At 55.7% G+C, this 21,643-nt stretch overlaps 1 protein-coding gene across 1 annotated transcript in view; it reads right to left on the reverse strand.

Annotated features, from left to right (window-relative positions):
* STAT3 (signal transducer and activator of transcription 3) overlaps nt 1-12,940 on the reverse strand; it is a 33,628-nt gene extending 20,688 nt beyond the window's left edge. The window contains exon 1 of the mRNA XM_084615803.1: nt 12,828-12,940. The gene's annotated coding sequence lies outside the window, so the exon portion shown is untranslated. The remainder of the gene's footprint in view (nt 1-12,827) is intronic.
* Nucleotides 12,941-21,643: the final 8,703 nt, after the last annotated feature.

Genomic DNA, 21,643 nt, shown 5'->3' on the forward strand with positions numbered 1-21,643 from the left:
CAGGATGGGACTGCTCGCCTTTCTGGGTGAGGTGCGTGCCTCAGGGACCCCTCGGGCTCCTGTTCAGCAAAGCTGCTCTTGGCTTCCTACCTGCAACTGGCGGTCAGGATGGCTCTGCTGCAGCAGCCCAAGACCCGCACAGATTTGCACCCCACACAACCCTCTATGTTCAGCACCAGAGGACAGTGCCCAGCGGCTCCGGCTTGGGAACTCCCAGGACACAGCCTTGGTCTATGCAAAGGAAGAGTGAACCCTGAGCCACAGGCCAAACCCACATCACTGGGAGATTAAAGAGACACGCTGAGGGGGCAGTGGGTGTGTGCTGTCCTCAGGAAGATCTCCCCCTCCTTCCCTTACAAATCCACCAGCGCCCCTCACGACATTACATGGCCCAGTGGCTTTTACAGGATGTATGTTAACACCGGGGGAACGACTCCTGGCGAGCCGAGCACCACCGTCTCCTCTTGCAACCGGAGGTGGGCACCAAGCACGAAGATGAGTAATCAAGAAACAAGCAGCCCACACAGCTCAGAGCACCAATAACCCTGCTCCGACTCGAGAGCCAGTCTCTCACAAGTGCTGAAGAGTTTCAGGCTCTAACCCTCCCCCATGCCCCTACCTGCAAAGATTTAATCCCCCACCTGCCTCAGCGCTGGTGTTAGGAGTCCAAATCTTGCTAGTTTGGCTATTCAAGCCTCCAAGCGAAGGTTGACCATGGAGAGGCTGAGAAGACACAGATCGGCACACAACACAATATCCACGCGACTTGGACCCAACGAGGGAACTCTGCCCTGGGCAGAGGGGCAGCTCCAGGGCCACGTGCCAGGTTAGTGGGATTTCTGTGGTGCACAGGCCTGGTGCTAGCCCTGGTGCACAGGGTGAGCTTCACCCCAGTGGGACACACAAGTCACCCCAGAAGCAATTCTGAAGAGCCATGGAGAGGCAGCCTAGCCTGTGCGCTGCACAGCGCCCCTCAGAGCCAAACCCTGAGGAGAGCTGCCGATATTTAAATGGCTACGGCCCCGATTCAGCAAAGTACTTAAGCACACAAGTATTTGCTGAACCGGGACCCAAGGCCCTAGAGTTTGATCCTGTCGACTTCACACAGCTTCAGCAGGAGTTGTGCCTGCCCGAGGCTGCAGGATCAGGGAGCTGTAGGAATCCTTGGTTCAGAAAGCAGAGATCTGCAGAGACCTTTGCACCAACTGGGACTTACACCGTGAACCTTCTCCCCCACCCCACCCTCTCTTGAGCACAGTCCACAAGACTTCCCAGCACTTCAAGAGGAGGAGTGAACCAATCAGGCAGAAGAGTCTGCAGTTTAGATTTGGAAGTGGAGCTCTCGTCCCATCACTATGCAAATCTCCCTACAGCGAAGCCAACCCCCAACTATCCCTGCCAGAAACATCCCCCTGCCAAGGCCTGGCTCTGTCCACGCAACACAGAACATTTTCGGTAGGCTCCCTACCTTCACCTGGAAGGGCTCTTAACCAGCCCAGAGCAGCCAGTTACGTGACTTCAGCAGAATGCCGATACACACCCGGCCATAAATCAGACTCTACCTTGATTCTCGTCTTTGGTTTCCCTCCAGAACCAGCGCAGGGAATGAGCCACCCGACTTACAGTAAGTGCAGGAGGTGGAGACTGCCAGGAACCACAACAGAAACGAGGAAGAAATCACTCTTGGGTTTATTCCATGTGTGTCAATGGGAATCAAACAAAAACTAGCAGGGGAAACCGTGGCTTGTTCACTGGGCAATCTGCAACTCTGTGAAGGCGTGAGCAAATTCAGTCACCACTAAAAGGTCAGCTGAGCGCAACCAGCTACCGCTAAAGTTCAGCTGAGCAAACCTTGTCACGGGTAATTTTGCTTTTAAACCAACATTTCAGCCTGTGAAGTATCGGGGTGAGATGCTGTGTCAGTTCAGTATCTCAGCCAGAAATGGCGGGAGATGGACAGCAGCAGATGGGCTGGCATTGCAGTAACTAGAGTTCGGTCCCCCTGAGACAGGCCAGGGCAGAGTGAGAAGCTAGGAGTGGTCATGGGTCACAGCGGGACCTTTGCATTTTGCTTTGTCTGTCTGTCCCGAGAGCAATGCAGGGGTCACAGCCTGGAGAAACAGGGAGAAAACCACAGCCTGGAGAAACCATTCCCTCTCTTGCTGGGCTTGCACGGTTATAACCCTACTGACTTCCACAGGGGTAGATCCCACTCTGTGCCAGAGGGCAGCCGGGACCTACAGCTTCGGTGATGGTAAATAACGGTGGGGAAAGCCCAGGACAGGTAACCCCACATGAAAGCAATCCAAGCAAATATTACAGGACAAGCTGGCAGTTGGGAGAGCCTGATTTTGTGGAGTTGGGGGTGCGAGAGGTCACAGGAAGCATCTCAGATCCCATCACATGCCTCCAGTCACTCCCTGCACTCTCCACCTTCTGAAAGTCATTGGAGTTAGAGATGGGGAAACCCCCCCCAGCCACTCAGGGTGGATTTCTGCAAGTCCTGAAGCCGGATCTAGGCTTAGACGCCTGCAGGCAAAGGAGCAGCTCAGCAGGATGAGGAAGCACAAATCACACACATCAGACCAGAGTGAGAACAGCTGCTTCTCTGCTTCTGTTTTAGCAGCAGCCAAAGACCTGAATCTGAAGAAAGAGAAACTTACCAAAGCTGCAGTTTCATAGTAATCAAGCTGTTTTCCCTCCTCCGCCTGCCAGGGCGCCAGACCCTCGTGTGGATTAGCAAAACTGCTGCAAACTTGTAACGTTCAGCACCTTGGAGCCTAACATGGGTCAAACTAGATACTCAAAGGGAGGCATCCAGAACATGAAACTACTTGGAGAAAGTTTAGCCCTAGGTGACCTGCCCACAACCAAGCCCTGAGGCCTGATCCCTAAACAAGTAAAACAAAGCAGCGGAACATTGTGCATTGTAATAAAACCAAAACTGAGCTCTTATGCCAAAACCAGGAGTCTATCGAGCACACCACAGCAGCGCCGTTCCATGTCTCCTACGCTCCTCTGCGGCGCCGAAAGGCTGCAGCCCAAGCTGGGGAACGGCGTAACCGGGTTTGGCAGCGATCGCTCTCCGCGCTCGTCTGTCCGCATAGGGCAGGTGCGGGCGCCCTGGAGCCCACATCGCCAGTTTCACAAAGCCCCGAGATAGTCTCCTATCAGCTCTAAAAGGCTTCCAAACTAAACCGGCTCCAACCCTGATGGAGCAGCTGCTTTTTGCAGCTCACCGCAGATGAAATTAGCAAAAGCATGAAGCTTAGAAAGCCAATTTGACCCCCAGCCCTCCGAGTGCTTCCCAATGGGGAGCTCAAGTGACAGCTGGGGAGAGACACCTGGAGAGAGGGAAGGTTCACCCCAACCTCACAGAGGGTAATGACTTAAAGCCAAAACCTGCTACCGTCTGGCTCCCCCCAGCCCCAGCCAGCCAAACCCAGGATGCTGGCAGTATCTCCCATCTGAAGAGGCCAGCGGTGCTCAGAGGGACTGATCCGGTGCTTGCTGGAGTCAATGGACAGGCTCCTCTTAGCATCGGTGGCTTTGCACCGACCCTTCTTTGCCCATGGACTGTGCCCCAAGTCTGCCATGCTTCACCAGACAGGCTGCTGCTCCTCCAAGGCCTCAGCCCAAACCGTAACCTCTCCCGCTCGTGCTGGGTACTCCAGGTGCTCAGGGACCTCCTGGATTTACAGCTGCACCCACCAGTGTCCCCTTGTAGCTGCTGCGAGCTCGGAGATATTTGCATGGGCTCCCCTCCCATTCACACTCCTGCAGAACATCCCTGGGATGCTCACTGCCCTTGGATGGGGTGGGAAACAACACTGGAGAAATACAGAGCAGCCTGCCTGGTCCACAGACTACAGCCTGCCCACATGGAGATTTCAGCCACTTGGATTCTCCGAAAGAAAAAGGAGGACTTGTGGCCCCTTAGAGACTAACCAATGCATCCGATGAAGTGAGCTGTAGCTCACGAAAGCTCATGCTCAAATAAATTGGTTAGTCTCTAAGGGGCCACAAGTACGCCTGTTCTTTTTGCGAATACAGACTAACACGGCTGCTACTCTGAAACTTGGATTCTCTGAAGTGTCTTTACCACATTACAGAACAACCCTCCTCTCTCCGCCTCCCAGGCATGCGTGGGGGGAATCCCGAGTACTCCTCACTCCCTCTAGCCATTGCACAGCGGGGGAGAAATAGCAGGTCCTCGGAGATCTCGACCAAGGCATAGGTCGCTATGTGACTCGGCACAGAATTGGGGGCTGTCTAGATACAGCCACACGGGTCAGGCCAAAAATGTATTACGTAATCAGGTAACTCCAGTCACTGTCCTCAGAGCCCCCTTCTCCACAAGGCCTTCTAGTCAGCCTTTTCATGGAGAGCAAAGCACCGTGCTTACAGGACCTGTCCCCTCCAACAGTCGGACTGCCCTCTTACTCCTAATGCCAGGAGAGCCAGACGCCTGCTTCCTGGAAGAGCTGCCCTTGGGGCAGTGCGATCATGCACCCTGAACATCTTCCAGGAGACCGCAGAGCGTGGCAGGAGCCTCGCCACAGGGAGTGTTTCCCTACTAAGCCCAGGAAACACAAACCCAGCCTCCAGCACAGCTGAACTTGTGCCCCACTCCGTCTTTCATAAACATCATTTGAAACTACTCAGATGACGCCTGGAGCGTGGCTGTTCGCACGGCTAGACAGGTGTCGGCAGCCCGAAACCAAGATCCCCGGGCTGCAGCGCGGCAGGGACGTCAGCCACGGCTCGCTTCCGGGAACAGTTCCTGTACTGGGTGCCAAACCAGTCGGGGCTTCTGTTTGGCTGCGAAATGCTTCCGAGTTCCCACGGCAAGCCCCAGCTGCAGAGAACACTGCTTCCAGGAGCAGGCCCCGCACACGCACTCTCTAAATCAACCCCCGGACACAGGACCCGCAGGCTGACTGTAGCCAGGAACAGATGGCCACGTAAATCACCCCAGAGAGCTACGGGCTGAGCTTGCCTCAGCCTCTCCCTCAGCTCCAAGCAGGGGGGCGAGTGGGGACTCATTGCACCCTGTCCAGTATTCACTGTGCCCCTCCCCAAACCCCCGCCTGTCTGTCTGTCCCATCTACCGCTTACGTCTTGCCTCTTGTCAACCTGCTGGGGCAGAAGCTGCTAGTTCCTAGGTGGGCAGAACAGCCAGCGCAGCGGGGCCCCTCGCGGCCAGAGCCTCTGGGGCTGCCACCATCCAAACAGCCACTCACAAAAGCATCTCAAGGTGAATTTGCAGAGTTAAAATACTCTGCCCATGCTGCACGGGGCTCAGCTCCTCCGCCACGCACTGATCCCACCCAGGGGGAAGGGAAGGAAAGGGTTCAGGATGCGCTAGGCTGCCTGGCCCACCGCCAAGCTAGCAACAGACAGCAAAGCACGACGGAAGGGCTGGAAGCTTTCACCTGGGGCAGCTTTGCCATCTCCTCTTTCCTGCCGCTCTGCCCAGAGGCGGGGTACAGAATTGAATGCAAGGGGCTCCTGTCCTGGGGGGGAAGTTAGCCACCGGCGTGGCTGCATCCGTACCAATGGCTAGCAAAGTGTCCTGGACTACTATGCCAGCAGGGACGACCGATCATCTGGTCTGAACCTCCCACATTACACAGGCCACAGCCCAGCCCTGAATTAACGCGTTGGAACTAGAGCAGCCCTCGTTAGAAAAATGTCCTCTCTCAATTTAAAAATTGCCAGGGATGGAGAATCCAGCCCAGCCCTCAGTAACTTGTTCCAAGGGTTAATTCCCCTCCCTGTTAAAAACCATGACTCATCCCCAGTCCAACTTGTCCAGCTTCCACTTCCGGCCGGGGGGGGGGGGGGTGTTACACATCTTTATCTGCTAGATGGACGAGCCTCATCAAAACTCTGCCCCCATCCAGGTCCTAACAGACCAATCCACTCAGGCTTTCACCTTCTTTTTGCTGGGCTAAACGTCTTGAACTGGCCGGGTCTATCACGAAAAGCATGTTCTCCCAGCCTGTATCGTTCTCCCAGCTCCTCTCTATAATTTATTAACATCCTTCTTGAACTGCTGGCACCAGAACAGGACACCGGATTCCCGGCAGTAGTCAGATCACTGCCAAATACAAAGGCAATACAGGTCATCCGCCCCCACCCTGTTTATGCACCCAAGGATCATATTGGCCCTTCTGGCAGTGGGGTTGCACTGGGAGCTCTTGTTCAGCTCATTACCCAGCATGAGCCCCAAGTCTTCTGAGCCCCTGCTTCCCAGGGCACAGTCCCCCATCCTGCAGGCCTGGCTGATGCTCTTTGTTCCTAGATGTGTCATTTACCAGTAACCATATTAAATGTATATTGTTGGCTTGCACCAAGCGATCCAGACGGCTCTGTATCTATGACTGTCCCCTTCAGTATTTACCACTCCCCCAATCTTTGGGTCATCTGCAAACTTGATCAGTGATTTCATGTATTCTTCCAGGTCATGGATACAAATGTTAACTAGCGTAGGGCCAAGAACTGATCCCTGCAGGCCCCTACTAGAAACACTCCCGCTCAATGATTTCCTGTTTACAGTTCCATTGAGACCTACCAGTCAGTCAGTTTAACCCATTTAGCATGTGTTATGTGGATTTTATTGTTCTAGTTTTTAAAATCAAGATGTTGTGCAGTACGTCTTACCGAAGTCTGGGCTACCAATGCTATTCCCTTTATCATCCAACCTTGTAATCGCATCAAAAATATCTGTATCAAGTTAGTCAGACAGGGTCTATTTTCCATAAACCCATGTTGATTGGTATTAATTACATTACCCTCCCTTAATTCTATATTAATCCAGTCCTGTCTCAGCCATTCCCATTACTTTGCCTGAGATCAACATCAAGCTGACAGGTCTGTAATTACCTGGGTTGGCCTATTTACCCTTTCCAGATACTGGCACATGAACTTTCTTCCAGTCCTCTGGGACTTCCCCAGTGCCTGAAGTGTTATTGAAAAAAAAAAAAAAACATTAATGGTCGATGGAGCTCCTCGGCCAGCTCTTTTAAGACCCTTGGGTGCAAATTATCTGGACCTGCCAATTTAAAAACAGCTAACTTCAGCAGTTGATGCTGAACACACTTCTGAGCTACTATTGGAATTGAAAGCGTTTCATCATACGACGACTAGATCATATCTAGGTGTTTCCCCCCCAAATACCAAACAAATATTTCCTAAACACTTCTCCCTGTGCTGCATCATCACTGACAATTGTAGGTGCTGCTCCAGTGCAAGCAGTGACTGGCACCAGTGTGGCCACCTACAGTAGGTGTTTGTGTTGGTGACTAAAGCCCCAAGAGAAAGGAGGAAGAGCTACTCCGTCTCCCACCAGCCTTCTGGTCACTTGCATTCTTAAAGCTTTCATCTGACTAACCTTGAAGCTTTAATGGGTCCCTCACCCACCTAACCCAGATTTGCTACTGCTCCGTCTTCCCAGCCTAGGTTTAAAGATCTGAGGGATGAACCTTTCTGATTCTGCCTGGCTTAGGTCTCTCTGTGGTTAGCCTTTCCTTTCATCTCTGGAGCAGAGCCAGCATGTAACCAAGCTGAATGCACAGTCTGACATCACACAGGCACTCGGTGAAACAAACAGAGACCGCGCGAAGGTACAAAACGGAGATGCGAGAACATTCACCTCGGGTTTCCTTGGTTACGCTATAGCAGCACTGGAGGTGTGCAGGGGGGGAACAACAGGTAACTCGGATCACTGCTAGCAAGGGACAGGCCTGCACGGCAAAATTTCCTCCTCAAGAGGCAAAAGAAATATACACTGGAACATTACTTCAGCCTGAATGGAGGACTGGCTTCCTCCCAAACAGCTTGCAGACGCTGTTATTTTCCTAGCATGCTTCATTTGGGACCCAACTTCCTGAGCCATTACTGCACCATGCCAGCAATTATGGGAGGCCATTTTAAGTTGATGCATTAAATGAGCCATGTCACAGCACGCACACTTCTGAGCACAATTCTCTCCTGCACCCTAGCAGCTGAATAGAGCCACAAGGATCATTAAACTCCACTGTATCTTGCTGTGGTGGAGGGCAGGGGTGCGTCATGAAGGGTTAAAGAATAGCTTCCGTCAGTCCTTGCACTTTGAACGCTTGATCTCCTGCCTTGGCAGGCATTCCCGGGAACGTCACTATGTAGTGAGCCAGAGGTGCTGTTTAACTGACAGACGCCACCAATCGCTCTCCTGCAAACAACCTGTGCGCTGGGGACTGAGTTCTGAAATGCAGCTGAGGAACCATGCAGTGCAATCTGTGATCCAGATCTCCTTGGGATGGGGGGGAGGGTTGTAATGAACCCAAAATGCAGCAGCGAATGCTGAAGTCAGCATGCCGAGTGGGGAGCTGCTTGGCAAGCTGCAGGGGACAGCCAGACCCCTCCAAAGAGCCCCTGTTTTCTCAGAATACTCCGGGGCTATTCTCACGCCTCCACCGTGCCAAGCCAGGAGAATGATGCCCTGCAGCTTGCTGGGTAAGGCAGGCTGGAAAACAGGAATTCTCCTTCATGAAAAATGCTGAGGTTCCACCACGTTTCCATTCCACACTGGAATAAAACCAAGAGCAAGAGAAAGGCGAGCACACCAAAAGACCCAAAAGCTTGGTGCTTCTGGCACTCACCTGGGATGCGGGAGACCCAACTTGGAGTCCCTGCTCCAAGTCAGGCAGAGAAGGGATACCTGGATCTCCCACGTGCCTTAATCACCAGGCTAGGAGAGGGTGGGTCTCTGTCTCCCTCCCTCCCATCCTGGACCCGAGAAATCTCCTCAACAAACTTCATCAAAATGTTTTGGTGTTGATAAATTGGTATTTTCCAACGAAGAAACAGCGAGGGAAACAATTCCCAACCCACTCTCAGCAGAGGTCCTGTCTGTGGGAGAGTGATTCCTGCCACCCACTAGCACCCACCGAAGCTTTCAAATGAACTTCTCTTCCTTGTCCGTTTGTGAGGCTGCAGGTTTGTGAGGCTGCAGCAGTAGATGAACAGAACTTCCCCAGCTCACACGAAGTTCTACCTGGCTGTCTGTAGCATGACAAAACATATGGACTTCTTCTCCTGTAAAAGAGAAAGTATGTTGCCCCAGGCAAATGGGCAAATAGGGTTTGCACGGCTGGTTTAATGAGCGAACATGACTCTCCGGGTTCAGGTGGCCAAGAAAAGCAACCCTGGACATGGAGAAAGTCAAGTAATCAATGCAGAGATTTAGGAAAGGGTGAAGGATGGTGCGGCTGTTCGGTGCTAGCCAGGAACCCGGGGAATAGTCCATGTGCTACCACAGAGTCCCTGAGTAACCTTGGGAAAGTCACTTAGTCTCTCTGCCCCTCATTGCCTCATCTGTAAAATGGGGAGAATACACCCACCGGTGGATTGAGAGGCGCTCGGATGCTGTGGTCGTTGGGGCCAGGTAAGGACTTAAGAGGTTCTCTGACACCGTGCTGAAAATCATCCACCATCATGAACCCCAGACCTTGCGTTTCACCCAAGGTGCCAGTTTTCTTACTAAAGACAAAGGTCTGGTCCAGCTGAGACCTGAACCAGCACAAAACGCACTCTCACTGTGATTCTTTAAGAGCAGTTGCAACAAGCAAAGGAGAATAAAATGCAACCCAGAGTTCACATCTGTTGGAAACATGAATCAGCTCGCTAAGCCCTGGGTTGACCAAATACAGAACCAAAATTTCTGGTTTTCAGTCTTGATTACCAGTAATCTCAGTAAGCCAGCAGTTTTGACCGGTGTTAATGCAACACCTTTAAAGGAAGGTTCCATAAGCTCAGCTAGAAATCCTTATTCTTACGCATTGTGAATGTCACAATGCCCGAGAGCAGTCTGTGGGGCGCTCAAGGCCAGAACCCAATACAAAACTAGATTTTTGAATGTCCACAGTTTGGCTTCAGTTCATAGATTCCCCAGTTCATCTACTCCAAAAAGGCAGTTGACAGCCAAAGCTTCCTGAAATGTCATTTTAAAATGCACTGAACTCTAGGAGCGCATTCACTGAATGAACAAGGCCATCTCTACACTGTTACTGTGTTTGCAGGGCAGTTGCAGAACTCTGATAATCAAGGCTCTGAGTAAGATGTACAGCAAACATGGTCACCCCAGGGCTAACTGCAGAGGCTGGCTAGAGGGAGGAGTGCTCAGGGTCAGAGTCTGGATGTTTTACAGATTGGCTGGTATTGACCAGACTGTTCTTTCCTTGCAATAAACCAACTGGGATTTGTGGGAGGGACCATGGGCAGCTACGGCTGCCAGGTGTCCTGTTTTCGACTGGACCACCACTAGAAGTCCAGTTGGTGGGGCTGGCAGGCTCCCTACCTGGCTCCCTAGAAGCAACGACATGTCCCTCAGCTCCCAGGCAGAGGCGCACCCAGAGGAATTTATGCACCAGTTCCGCAGCTCCCATTGGCCGGGAACCGCAGCTAATGGGAGATGCAGGGGCGGTGCCTGCGGGCAGGGGCAATGCACAGAACTGCCTGGCCACATCTCCGCCTAGGAGTCAAGGGACATGTCGCCACTTCTGGGAGCCCCCAGGGTAAGCACTGCCAGGAACCCACACTTCCTCCCACACCCCAATCTCCTGCCCCAGCCCAGAGCCCCCTCCTGCAACCAAACTCCTTCCCAGAGCCTGCACCCCACACCCTCTCCTGAGCCCCTTCCCACACCCAAACTCCTTCTCAGAGCTGGCACCCTGCACCCCCCCACACCACAACCCTCTGCCCCAGCCTACAGCCCCCTCCCACCCCAAACCCCTCATTTCTAGCCCCACCCCAGAGCCTGTACCCCCTCCCACACCCCAACCCCCATCTCAGCCCAGAGCCCCCTCCTGCACCCCAAATCCCTCATCCTTGGCCCCACCCCAGAGCTCAAAGCCCAACCCCCGACCCAGCCCAGAGCCTCCTCCCACATCCTGAACCCCTCATTTCTGGGCCAACCCCGGTGAGGCCTCAGAGCAGGGGTGTTTGGTTTTGTGCAATTAGAAAGTTAGCAACCCTATGGGCGGTGGGTATCGAAGGCCAGGAAAGGCTAAGCCTCCCCTAACCCCGGCCATGGCCCCACCCTCGCTCCCCCCGTCCCCTGAAGCTGGTGGGGACTAAGCTCCAGCTTGCAGCCTGGAGCTCAGGGCTTGGGCTGGTGGATAGATGCTGGAGCGGCTTGGGCCAGCCAGTGGCCTGGAGCAGCTTTGGCCAGCCTAGCAGCAGGCTGGCCAAGACTCCTCCAGCCATGGGCTTGGGCGGAACTAGGGGCTAACCTCCCTGAAGGTGGGGCTCACCCACCACCCATGGGACACAACTCCCTGTTGTAAAAGCGCCAGGTGGTGACATTCACATACACTCTTAGTAATGCTGATTCCATGCCTTTCAGGTATGATGCTCTTACCTATTTCTCTAAGGTGCCAAGCTCATTTCTGGGTGCCAGAGAAATGGCCCCGTTCAGACCTAGCACCCCAAGGCAGAGAGAAAGTGGACAATGACTAACAACAAAAGTTAAATTGCAGAGTCTTCTCCTGGCCGAGGGTACGAGACCCACCCAGCATCAATACTGGCCTCAAAAGGAGATTCCAATAATCCAAGCCACTGGATATTAGGTCTTTTTTAACATGCTTCAACTTTATGCATCCCTGCTGCTAGGCAGCAAGAGGCGCAGGGAGCTTACAAACGCTGGCAACGGAGTTTCTCAAACAAAAGACACCTTTTTCTACGGACAGTGCAAACAGATGCCCCCCTCCTGCCACTGGCTGGGGCCTTGTGCCCAATTCGCTCAGGAAGTCAAATTCCAGCGAGTAACCTCAGAGTGTGGTAACAGGACGAGTCAGTGGCCCTTGGGGGAACAGCAAAGCAAAGGTGCTTAGCAGCTGAGGCAAGCTTCTCAGTCCAACCCCTAGGTTGATACTGAGTGACAGCAGCACCTGTCGGGTCAGGCTCCCCCTCGCACAGCTGGTCTACCTCTGGGGCAAGAGGCTCCCCCAAGGGAGCCCTGAGCATTCACTGCGGCCCAGAGCCACCTGCATTAACCCAGGCGTGCGGCTGCAGCAGGGCCTGGGGAGAGCCAGCACCCAGGCCAGGCTGATGCAAGACAAGATGGATGTACGAGCGGGGCCAGGTTCCGGCTGCCACGGGCATCGCCACTTTCAGTTTCCTGACCCTTGTTCATTTAAATCTTGCTCTCAGAACAGCCACCAGCCGCTGCCTGGCTCAAAAGAGACAGGCGCCAGGGCAGCCAGCACCCATGGGAGCAGCTACCAGCCCCCCCCAGTCTGACCCCAGCACCCATGGGTGCAGCTAGCAGCCCCCCTGGTCTGACCCCAGCACCCATGGGAGCAACTAGCAGCCCCCCTGGTCTGACCCCAGCACCCATGGGAGCAACTAGCAGCCCCCCTGGTCTGACCCCAGCACCCATGGGAGCAACTAGCAGCCCCCCTGGTCTGACCCCAGCACCCATGGGAGCAACTAGCAGCCCCGCTGGTCTGATCCCAGCACCCTTGGGAGCAGCTAGCAGCCCCGCTGGTCTGATCCCAGCACCCTTGGGAGCAGCCAGCCAGCCCTGAGCTACTCCTAGCAGCCTGGCCCCAGCACCCATAGGTGCAGCTACCAGCCCCCCGGTCTGACCCCAGCACCCATGGGTGCAGCTGCTTCCCCCCTAACCCTGCGCCTCCCAGCGGTCTGACCCAAGCACCCGAGGGGGGCGCCCACACGCACTCTTATGCCCGGAGCACCCATGGGAGCAGCACCCCGGGGACCCCCCGGGCCCCGCCCCTTTGCACCCGTCCCCGCGGGGACCCCCGCCAGGCTCCCCAGCTCACCTGCGGGGACGGGGCTCCCAGGCTGGGGGCGGCTCCGGCTGCCTGGGGCGCTCGGCCTCCTGCTCCCTCCGTGGCGGACCAGAAACCTGCGGCCCCTCCGCCCCGCCCCTCCACGGGACACGTCAAGGCGCCGCTGGCCAATGGCGCTCCGCCTTTGCTCATTATTCACGAGGGGACTTGACCTCCTGGCCAATCAGCGCCTCACAGCCGCGAGACTCATTAATTATTCATGAGTTGCCGGGAGGGTGCCCTCGGTGGCTGTTCCGGCATGAATCTTCCCCTCCCGCCGCATGGCCGGGCCAGGGGAGAGGGGAGCCCGGAGGCTCCGGGGGGGGGAGCGGCAAGTGCCGGGAATGTCCATGCGGGAAACTCAGCTGAGTTCCGGGCAGGTCCTGACATCAGCGCGGCGGGGCTGCCGCTGTCCCCGCCCCTTAAAGGGCCAGGGGCACATGGGGGGGGGGCTGAGCCTGGGGGGGCACATGAGGGAGGGAGTACATGGGGGGGGGCTGAACCGAGGGGCGGGGGCACATGGGGGACGTGGGGGGCTGAGCCTGGGAGGAGGGGCAAAGTGGGGGTGGGGGGGCACATGAGGGAGGGAGTACATGGGGGGGGCTGAACCTAGGGGCGGGGGGACATGTGGGGCTGAGCTTGGGAAGAGGGGCAAAGTGGGGGTAGGGGGCACATGGTGGTGGGGGCCCATGGGGACTGGACTGGATGGGGGCATACATGGGGAGGGTGAGACTGGGGGGCAGGGACACGGGGATGGGGGTCATGGTGGGCTGAGCAGGGACTCGGTTTCTTTCCCCGGCGAGGCCTCCTCCCTGGTGGGATTGGAGCCTGCGTCTCCTGGGAATCCGTGAGCATTACCCCCAACTCCCCCCTCCCCCTCACTATCCCCACTGTGAAATCGGGGCAGCCCTGGGACGGGCAGCAAACATCCAGAGCGGAGAAGCAGCTGCCTCTGGGGCTGGGTGCGTAGAGTTGCCAACAGTCCCTTATTCCCGCATCTCAGTCCAACAAGACCGGGAGTTGCTGAGTGCTGCGAAAAGCAGCAAGAAACACCCCTTGGTGAAGGGAGGTGAGTGCTGCTTAAGGTTATTATTAAAAATAATGACGATGATAATACCGGAGGAGGGGTGGGGCTGATCACATCTGAGCTCCATACCAGAGCCCCCGCGTCTCCTGCATCAGAGCCGGCTCTCAGGCTGGTGTATGTTTTTGGTGCCTCCAGGGGATTGCCTTCCTGCCCCGCTGCACCAGCCTGGTCAGGGACACACACAGGACGTCCCTGCCCCTTGCACCGGAGCGTGGGGGACCCCCAGGCAGGACTGTTCAGTACGAGGCCAGAGACGTCTCTCTGGTTGTCCTCTAGGAACCATGCAGGGTGCGAGGAAGCCGGGCCCTCACCAGTGTCCCTCCCACTTCAGAAAAGCCAGAGATGTTAAGTCCAGAAGGGACCATTATGTCCTAACCTGACCTCCTGCACAGCTTAGGCCGGGTAACCTACCCCACTGCCCCCTGCATCCAGCCCATATCCGGGGATTGAGCTAGAGTGTGTGTTTGAGGAACTCCAATCTTGATCACTATGGAGCAATTTCTGATGAGGATGTGGTCAGCTTCCCTTGTGGCACATCCTCTGTTTGAAACCCAGGTCCAGCGATGGTTGTTCAAGTGCCTACGGAAGGAGCCCATAACAGACAAGCTCTTAGCGGCACCACAATGTCAAACCCTGGATGGTGGTGTCGTTTGGGGAACTCAAACCAAAGGAACCAATCAAGATTTCATACTCAGTTCGATCGGAGCTCTGAGTGCTGGCAGCGTGTCATGTGGCAGAACAGACTGGATTTTTGCTGCTCGCTGGTGGTGCGGTGTGTCCTTTTTTGCAGATGATACATCTTCTGTTGGCGTATAGGCATCAGCAGCAGATAAGTGTCCACAACAATGTTGGACAGAGAATTTCAGCTCCAATCTCCCAAGGGCTCCAAGATGCTGCCCACCCTACGGGGTAGAACAGCTTGTGGCAGAAGACCAAGGTCCAGAACCTTGGAGCTGGGCCCCCAGACCCGCTTGGGCAAATGGGTTCAAGTACTCTGGAGAACACTGATGAGTTCACCTCCATAGGCTGCAAGCAGAGTTCAAACAGTCACAGCGAACTGTACGTTCTTCCATGAACAGGTTTCGCTGTCTCCTGCACAAAGTGTATGTCTCGCCAGTCATAGAGCTGGAAGGGACCTCGAGAGGTCATCTCGTCCAGTCCCCTGCATTCATGGCAGGATTAAGTATAATCTAGACCATCCCTGACAGGTGTTTATCCAACCTGCTCTTAAAAATTCCCAATGATGGGGATTCCACAACCTCCCTAGGGATGCAAAACCGTCTTTGCACTGAGCCAGAGTTCGTGATCTATCCCTCCTGTGTTATGCCTGCAATGCTGATCCCGTCAGAAACCAGGGCCCTCTCACCAGCTGACTCGTCTGCGCCAAATCCTCAGCATAAAGTGGTTTGACTTTGTGTGAAATATCTCAATCTCACAGCGATCGGGCCTTCCTGCCATCGCTCGTCGTACCTGTACCAGACCTTCTGCTTCTTCTGGGCTCTGGCCAGATTCTCCCTGGCCAGGACCATGAGTTCAGCTAGTCTCTCTCAGAAGATCAGGACATACTCCACCACTGACTCTCCATCGGGAGTGGCCTGATGAGAGACGAATGGGAGGGGAAGGCCACTCCCAATGGAGAGTCAGTGGTGGCCCTCACCCTCCTGCCATATAACAGTTCGAAAGGCGAAAATCCGGTAGGCTCCTGGGGCACCTCCCTGTACGCGAACAGCAGGTGAGGTAAGTACTTGTCCCAGTCCTGCGGGTGCTGGTTCATAAAGGTTTTCAGCATCATCTTTAGCGTCCCATTGAACCTCTCCACCAGCCCATTGGACTGGGGGTGATAAGCTGAGGCCCAGTCGTGCCGGACCCCACATTTCTCCCACAAGCACCGGAGCAGGGCCGACATGAAGTTGGAGCCTTGGTCTGTTAAGACTTCCTTGGGGAACCCCACTCGGCTGAAAATGGTCAGGAGCGCATCGGCCACGGTGTCTGCTTCAATGGAAGCTAAGGGCACTGCCTCGGGGTAGCGGGTGGCAAAATCTACCACCACCAGAGTGTATTTCTTCCCCGACCGGGTCGTCCTGCTGAGAGGCCCCACGATGTCCATGGCCACCTTCTGGAAAGGCTCCTCTATGATGGGCAAAGATCTCAAAGCCGCTTTCCCCTTGTCCCGGGCCTTCCCCACCCTCTGACAGGGGTCGCAGGATCGGCAATACTGCCGGACCGTGGTAAAGACCCCGGGCCAGTAAAAGTTCTGTAGCAACCTCTGCCGGGTGCGCTGGATTCCCTGGTGCCCTGCGAGGGGGATGTCATGGGCCAGGGACAGGAGCCTGCGGCGATACTTCTGGGGGACCACCAGCTGCCTCCTGATCCCACAGGACTCTACTTCCCTTGTGGGAGCCCATTCTCGGTACAGGAACCCCTTCTCCCACAGGAACCTCTCCTGGCAGCCTCTCCTCATGGTCCGTACCACCCTGAGGTCGGCCAGGTCCCTGAGCTTCCGCAAGGAGGGATCTTTCCTCAACTCGGCCTGAAACTCAGCAGCTGGGGAAGGGATGGGGCCCGGTTCCCTCTCATTGGCCGGGTCTGAGGCCACAGCCTCTCTGAGCCGTGCCCCTCAGCGCTCCCTCCCCACCAGGGTAGGGTCCTGCGCCTCCAGTGTGGTACCCTCCCCAAGGTCAGGGTGCAGTGCCCCTCGCCGGCTCTGGCTATGGGTCACAACCAGGGCAGTCTGGGGGTTGCTTGGCCAGTCCTCTAGGTCTCCCCCCATCAAAACCTCAGTGGGCAAATGGTGGTGTACCCCCACATCTTTGGGGCCCTCCTTGGCCCCCCATTTCAGGTGTAAGCTGGCCACAGGCACCTTGAATGGGGTCCCGTCCACCCCCATCAGGGTCAGGTAGGTGTTGGGCACCACCCGATCTGAGGCCACCACCTCGGGCCGGGCCAGCGTCACCTCCGCGCCCGTATCCCAGTATCCATTGACCTTAGAATCATAGAATATCAGGGTTGGAAGGGACCTCAGGAGGTCATCTAGTCCAACCCCCTGCTCAAAGCAGGACCAATCCCCAATTAAATCATCCCAGCCAGGGCTTTGTCAAGCCTGACCTTAAAAACTTCTAAGGAAGGAGATTCTACCACCTCCCTAGGTAACGCATTCCAGTGTTTCACCACCCTCTTAGTGAAAAAGTTTTTCCTAATATCCAATCTAAACCTCCCCCACTGCAACTTGAGACCATTACTCCTTGTCCTGTCCTCTTCTACCACTGAGAATAGTCTAGATCCATCCTCTCTGGAACCACTTCTCAGGTAGTTGAAAGCAGCTATCAAATCCCCCCTCATTCTTCTCTTCTGCAGACTAAACAATCCCAGTTCCCTCAGCCTCTCCTCATAAGTCATGTGTTCCAGACCCCTAATCATTTTTGTTGCCCTTCGCTGGACTCTCTCCAATTTATCTACATCCTTCTTGTAGTGTGGGGCCCAAAACTGGACACAGTACTCCAGATGAGGCCTCAGCAATGTCGAATAGAGGGGGACGATCACGTCCCTCGATCTGCTCGCTATGCCCCTACTTATACATCCCAAAATGCCATTGGCCTTCTTGGCAACAAGGGCACGCTGCTGACTCACATCCAGCTTCTCGTCCACTGTCACCCCTAGGTCCTTTTCCGTAGAACTGCTGCCTAGCCATTCGGTCCCTAGTCTGTAGCTGTGCATTGGGTTCTTCCGTCCTAAGTGCAGGACCCTGCACTTATCCTTATTGAACCTCATCAGATTTCTTTTGGCCCAATCCTCCAATTTGTCTAGGTCCCTCTGTATCCTATCCCTGCCCTGCAGCATATCTACCACTCCTCCCAGTTTAGTATCATCCGCAAATTTGCTGAGAGTGCAATCTACACCATCCTCCAGATCATTTATGAAGATATTGAACAAAACCGGCCCCAGGACCGACCCCTGGGGCACTCCACTTGATACCGGCTGCCAACTAGACATGGAGCCATTGATCACTACCCGTTGAGCCCGACAATCTAGCCAACTTTCTACCCACCTTATAGTGCATTCATCCAGCCCATACTTCTTTAACTTGCTGACAAGAATACTGTGGGAGACTGTGTCAAAAGCTTTGCTAAAGTCAAGAAACAATACATCCACTGCTTTCCCTTCATCCACAGAACCAGTGATCTCATCATAGAAGGCGATTAGATTAGTCAGGCATGACCTTCCCTTGGTGAATCCATGCTGACTGTTCCTGATCACTTTCCTCTCATGTAAGTGCTTCAGGATTGATTCTTTGAGGACCTGCTCCATGATTTTTCCGGGGACTGAGGTGAGGCTGACTGGCCTGTAGTTCCCAGGATCCTCCTTCTTCCCTTTTTTAAAGATTGGCACGACATTAGCCTTTTTCCAGTCATCCGGGACTTCCCACGTTCGCCACGAGTTTTCAAAGATAATGGCCAATGGCTCTGCAATCACAGCCGCCAATTCCTTCAGCACTCTCGGATGCAACTCGTCCGGCCCCATGGACTTGTGCACATTCAGCTTTTCTAAATAGTCCCTAACCACCTCTATCTCCACAGAGGACTGGCCATCTACTCCCCATGTTGTGATGCCCAGCGCAGCAGTCTGGGAGCTGACCTTGTTCGTGAAGACAGAGGCAAAAAAAGCATTGAGCACATTAGTTTTTTCCACATCCTCCATCACTAGGTTGCCTCCCTCATTCATTAAGGGGCCCACACTTTCCTTGGCTCTCTTCTTGTTGCCAACTTACCTAAAGAAACCTTCCTCCCATCCACCTCCAGGGGAACAAGGCACTCTCTCCGGAGGGACAGCCCCGCGCCCACCCTGTAAACCGAGCACCCTGAGTGCAGAGCCTCCAGCCCTCTGGCGGAGCTGGCCGCGGGTACTCTTCCCTCCTGAGCAGGTGGTAAGCTGGCAGCCCCCTTTGCCTGGGCCATCTTCCCCTTGTCCAGCTGGGTCCCTACCCAGTTAACCCTGGGTAGGTTGGGTCTGTTCAGTCTGCCCCTGAGCCCGGGGCACTGGGACCGTATGTGGCCTCTCTGGCCATGGTGATAGCAGCTCAGGTCACGTTAGTCCCCTTGAGCGGGTCGGAGGGGCCCGACGCCCGGCGTTCCCTTGGGAGGGGGTTCTCCACATTTCCCCACTGGGAGGTCCCCTGGTGACTCTCTCTCTGTATCGGGGGGGGGCCTGTTCTTTTGGGGCTCCTCCCAGCTACCCTCTGACCGACTGTTCACAAACTCGTCGGCCAGCTGCCCTGCGTGCTGGGGGTTCTCGAGCTTTTTGTCCACCAACCACAGCCTCAGGTCGGAAGGGCACTGATCATACAGCTGCTCCAGTACGATTAGGTCAAGCAGGTCCTCTTTAGCTCGGGCCCCAGCTGTCCACTTGCGGGCATACCCCTGCATCCGGTTGACCAGTTGTAGGTAGGTGACCTCAGGCGTTTTACGCTGACTCCGGAACCTTCTCCGGTACATCTCGGGGGTCAGCCCAAACTCACGGAGCAGGGCCTGCTTGAACAGTTCATAGTCCCCTGCCTCTGCCCCTGTCATCCGGCTGTACACCTCCACGGCTTTGGGGTCCAGTAAGGGGGTGAGAAACTGGAGCCTGTCTGCAGGGTCAACCCTGTGCAGCTCACAGGCATTCTCAAAGGCCGTCAGGAAGCTATCTATGTCCTCCCCCTCCTTCCGCTGGGCCAGGAAGCACTTATCAAAGTTCCTTGCAGTCTTGGGTCCCCCCGCACTCACCGCAGCCGGGGCCCCACTGCTCCTCAGCCTGGCCAGCTCCAGTTCATGCTGTCTTTGTTTCTCCTTCTCCTGACGCTCCCTCTCCTTCTCCTCCTGCTCATGTTGACGTTGTTTTTCATGATCCTCCAGCTCCCTCATTTTCATCTCCCTCTCCCATTCCAGCCGCCTCTGTTCCAGGGATGGGGAGCTCCGCTGGGAGGATCCCCTGCTGGCTGCCGGGGTCAGGGTGCCCTCAGTATTCGCTGGGCTTCCCCCAACCCCTCCCCCAGGCCTAGATAGGAAGGGTCTCGGGGTGTCCTCGGCAGCTGTCTGACCCCTCCCAGCCCGGTCAGACCCCAAGGCCCACGCTGTGTCCACCGGGCAGCTTCCCTCCAGGACAGGGATCGGGTCATCCAAGCGATCCCTCTCCTCCAACTGGGCAATCAGCTGTTCCTTGGTGGACCTCCCGATGCGCAGCCCCCTCTGCCTGCACAGCTCCACCAGGTTGCTCTTAAGGCGTTTAGCGTACATCTCCCTGCTGGCCACTCGCAGGCCGGGCAGCTTCCCACGGTTTCCAGGAAAAGCCCCTCGTGTGCCAGTCCTTCTTGAGGTCACCACCTCTTTGCCAGGGTCGAGCTGCAGACTCCTCCGCCCCTGGGACTGCTTGCTGCAATCCCGCGGGGGATCCTGTTACTGCAAAAGTCCTTCTCTCTGGTCACACACTCCCAGGGGTTAACCGCCCCCTGAAACCGTCTCTCTCTGAATCTTCAGCACACCTGGTCCCCGTCAATCCCCCTTCTTTTTACTGCTCCCTAGTCACTTACTGCAGGAAGCGCCGTCCACGGGGTGCAGGACATCCCACCTCTGCCACCAGTTGTCACAGAGTGTGGGGGAGTCCAGGCCCTGCACCCCTCTTCCTGGGATTCACTGAGACTCTCAACCAGCCAGTAAAATGGAAGATTTATTGGACAATAGGAACACAGTCTAAAACAGAGCTTGTGGGTATAACCAGGACCCCTCAGTCAAGTCCTTCTGGCGGAGCAGGGAGCTTAGACCCCAGCCCTGGGGTTCCCTGCGTTCCACCCCCCAGCCCCAAACTGAAACTAACCCCCCCCCCCCCCCAGCAGGCTCCCTCCTGCAGCCTCTGTTCACATTCCTGGGCAGAGGTGTCACCTCCCCCTCCCCCTCCCGGCTCAGGTGACAGGCTCTCAGGTCTCCCATTGAAACTCCCCTGCCACATTCCCAGGTCAATACTCCCCCCTCCCTGCTGCATCACAGCCCCTTCCTGGGCTCTGCAGAGTTCTCCACTGCCCTGTCCCGGGTGACACCACCCAGCGCTTCCACACACCCCCCGCACACCCCCGAGGCCCCATTCCCATCAGCCTTTCCCAGGGTGTCTGTGTGGGTGTCCCTTTCCTCCAGAAACCTGACCCCTGCACTGCCTCCCTGGGGTCTGTCCCTTTTGTCCAGGCTCATCGCAGGAGCTGGTCCTGCCCTGGGGCTTCCCAGCATCTCTCCTGGCCCTTTGCTTGAGCTCCCTTCCCAGGTCAGCGTCCCCAGGAGCTCCAGGCCTACGCTCCCTGCCACGGCCCTGACTCCTTCTGGTACGGGTCATCCTGCCCCTCTCAGCTGGGCTGGCCGCCCTCCAGGTGCAACCCAGGGAACTCATTGCCCTCTGTCAGGTCCTTTCTCTGCCAGCATGAGGCACATGCTATGCACAGCCTGGGACCCTTGGAAACAACTGAGGACCCACCTAGGGCACGAGCGGCTCGTTCACTCAGGTGCCATCGGGGAGAGCTGGCCCTGAGCATTCCCAGGGTATCTCAGAGCCCTGCACAGATGCTGACTGCTGCATCCTCAAGACCACACAGCATGGCTGGACATGCCTATCCCTGGTGACCAATGCTTAGCCTCTCTGGGAGCCAGTCACAGGGCTAGCATGTGAACCCAGAAGGCCTGGGCTCTTAGCCCCAAGGCTTCAC

This window comes from Lepidochelys olivacea (genome assembly GCF_965140295.1).
Source record: "Lepidochelys olivacea isolate rLepOli2 genome assembly, chromosome: 27".
Taxonomy (NCBI): Eukaryota; Metazoa; Chordata; order Testudines; family Cheloniidae; genus Lepidochelys; species Lepidochelys olivacea.